We start from the raw sequence: 3,771 nt of genomic DNA, 5'->3' as shown, positions 1-3,771 counted from the left end.
TCACTATGAATATATGGTAGCCAAAAAGAATTAGTAAGGAAAATTTGCCGAAAAAATTCACTCCCATTAGACTTGATCTCTCATCAATGGGTTGTAAAAAAAGACATAATGGTCAGTTTAATATTTTGATGTTAATTTTATTGCTGATGTTTTTGAAAAGCATCACAATGACAAACTTATTTTACATTATTTCCATTTGAAGATGTCATAGTTGATGAAGGGAAGGATAATGTGGGTTTAAGCTAATATGAAAGATAGATGAAGTATCTTGAGCATTTGAATGCTAAGTATAAAGGAGTACTCGAAGAAACATAAGCATAAAGGAGTTTCTATGTCTATTTTTGTCATTCCAAGTTTGTCACTTATATTTTTGTCATTTCAAGTTTGTCATTGATAGACAGTTGACCATATCAGAGAGGTTGGCGAGGTCCGCTTGCCATAACAATGGATCCTGATTTATTATTTCATCTTCTATATCACATCCTTTTGATGCTCCTTTTTCTATGGCAATATTGCTCTGGTTTGCTATTTTTTGCATTTTTGAACATATGTATTTGATTTGGTATATGGGATTGTCTATCACATGTTGATTTTTGGATGCCATGACACATATTTTCTCCTTGAAAACTGTGACATGTCGAATTCTAGTCTCCACAAGTTCTGTGACTTATTTTTCTCAAGAAAAAAGTTTAATGAAATATTTATTTTCAATAAAAGAAGAAATGAACACCCTTGGAGAATTAGAATATGTAGTTGTTTGTTCCATTTAAAGTTTATTTGGAATGAATATATTTTGAATTTGATTAAAGTTTATCTTGCATGAATATATTTTGAATTCAATTTAAGATTCACTTTGATATATATATTATAGGCTCAGATAAGTGTTTAATCCCTAAACAACCACTAAATATCAATAGACCAGGAAGCAAATTAACACGGTTCCATGAACAGGGAAGGGCTTAGGTAAGTGGAAAACTCTAGAGAGAGAAAGAGAGATTAGCCAATGCCCTCTATCTAACCATGGGATAACATTCATTAAAGGAATGTGAGGTCTGCAACAAATTGCTGGCCAAAATGGTTTGTGAGTCAGACAAGGCCAATCTCTGTTGCATCTGCAATGTGAAGGTCATCTAGTTGTTCTTAAATTGTAGCTAGGAGCCTCATTTTCCAATTAATTATGATTGAGGAACTAGCTTTGATGACATTGTTTTGGCTTTGGGATGAATGTGTAGAAATTTAGATGAAGTCCTTCCTGCTTGGAATTTGTATTGTAGAAAAGGATTGATGTTCAATTATAAATGAGTTATGTTCTTTTTCATCTGTAGCTAGCCATACTAGCCAATACTTTGCATTATGGTTGTGTCATATTTTCCAATCAACTTGAAAATGATTAAGAATATAGAAAAATAGAAAAAATATATATTTTCATGAAAATAAAACTATAAGAAAACTGAAATAAAAACTATGAGAAATGAAAATAAAACTGTAAGAAAACTGTGTTGTAATTGAAATAACTAACCTGAATATATTGTCAAATGTTTTGTGATGGTTTGTCTCCAGGGCTGGTGAATAGTTTGAATGTTAAACATGCAACTTCAGCGATGGTTGAACTTCTTTTTATAGTTTTTTGCACTTGAATTTAATTGGGGGCAAGGATAGTCATGGATTGCAATGACTTCATTTTGAATGTGTGATTTGGATTGATTTGGATGTGATGCAATAACTGAGAATTTGTTTTTTGTTCATCCATGTGTTTTTATTTGTTTTAATGGGAAATAGAATGGGTTAGGTGTCATTTATTGATGTTATTGGGTTGGGTGTCATTTATTGAATACAATGGGTTTAAATGTTGAATAACACAATAGTTATGGCTGACATACATTCACTTTTATTGTGTGCAGGTATGGATATGCATTTGGGATACATAGCTTCCGTTCTTATTAGTGGGGGTTGAAGTGACTACTACCTTGTACTTTTGGAATAGACCATTTTGGAAGGATTTATGGTTTTACTTGTTTTCTGGTTGGGTCAATATGATTTGTACTACCATTCAATGTTTTGGGAAATTTTGGACATAAATTAAAAGATATTTGCACTTAATGTTATTTGTTTTTGTTTAATATTGTTTACACATCTCTCAATTTCGGGTAGCTTGGTGGGATCAGTACTATAACAATCACTGGTCCCTACACAACATTAGACATCTCTCCCCTAATTATCTTTGCATCTATATCCACCCAACCCCTTCCAACTCCCCTTTCCCCAACTTGGTGGGTAATCTAATTATTATTAAGTTCTTATAGACAACATACCTTGAGGAATGGGCTCTCTCTTACATTAGAGGCTTGAAATGTCTTGTATGACCCGTTACCCCAAAAAAAAAGTAAAATGTCTTGTATACTTCGTTTACCCAAACAAGAAAACAACACAAGCGAGAACCCATTTTTCATAGGAATGAAGAATCTTACACCATGTGCTTACTAATGCAAAGTGAGTAGCGTAGGCTACACATTTGGAATCAGTCCATTTTACCTTGTTACTTTCTTGAAAATTACACTTCACTCTTAAAAAAAAATAATATCCAAGTTATCCTTTCTCTTTTGATCAGGTGTGTATGTATTAATTATTTTATTATTATTATTAGTATTTGAATTTAATTAATAAATGAATTATTTCTTTAATTTTTAGTTTATGAAATATATTTTTTATAAGTAAAATATATATATAGTTTATTTTTTTTCAATATAAAGTTTACTCGTATATTCTTTTTTAAAATTAAAATAAATTATTTTATATTTTATTATAAAACATCAATAATATTATTAGTTTGGTTTGGTCACTTTAATTGGCACATTGTTTTGTCACTTAAATTATTATTGATATTATAATTTATTATAAAAGATACGTGGAATTCTTTATACCTTTAATATATTCTTATCTCAACACTTTATTAGTGAATTGTTTAAAATAAAGTAAATGCTTAATTCCTTCCCAGATGTGATAGAAAAGACCAGAACATATCCATATAAAATTGATAATAAAAAAAACCAGAATATATCCATTTTATTTCAAATAAATCAAATTTTTTGAATTGCCAGCCTTCCCGGGTCAAAATATTTTATCCCTTTTCCATTAAAATAAATCTATGCTAATCCATTTACCTAAATTACAATCCCAAGAATTTAAGCCAATTTGGAGCAGATTAAAATATTTAAATCATAAAGCCAATTTGGAGCAGATTAAAATATTTAAATCATAATTTCACGATTTCAGATTCTCCTCCCACGTACAGATATTCTTCGCAAAGAAAAGGGTAAAGTTATTCGTTGCCGTTCCGCGGAACAATCGAGAAAACGAGCAGCAGGAGCGAAACAGAGGAAACGAAACTTGGCTGAAGCTTTTGTCACGCGGATTGGCATATCAAAGGGGAAAATACCAAATCAAGATGCAGGCGAGCGTCAAATATGGTCCTAGAAAAACTGCATAATCAGAGGACCCCAAAAAATTTGCAGTTGCAGAGGTCTGTTTGGTTGAAAAATCTCAGATTGTGGGCATGGAAGATGACATTGCTGTTATTTCTGCATTTGCATGGATATTGCAATACGGCTTGGGTTAAGATTAGTTGCCCTTGTTGGGATGGGAGGAGTGGGGAAGAATGTAATGGTCGAAACTCTCCAAGAATGTTTCGACCATTTAGTTTGGCTATCAATATATCACAAACTCGCGGGTGGCTATCATCGCTGAGGAAACCGAAGTTTTAAAACCGAGTGG

Source organism: Pinus tabuliformis, chromosome 8, assembly GCF_031772625.1.
Source record: "Pinus tabuliformis cultivar Carrire ecotype Pingquan chromosome 8, CPIR1, whole genome shotgun sequence".
NCBI classification, from domain to species: Eukaryota; Viridiplantae; Streptophyta; class Pinopsida; order Pinales; family Pinaceae; genus Pinus; species Pinus tabuliformis.
This window is presented reverse-complemented; position numbering follows the sequence as displayed.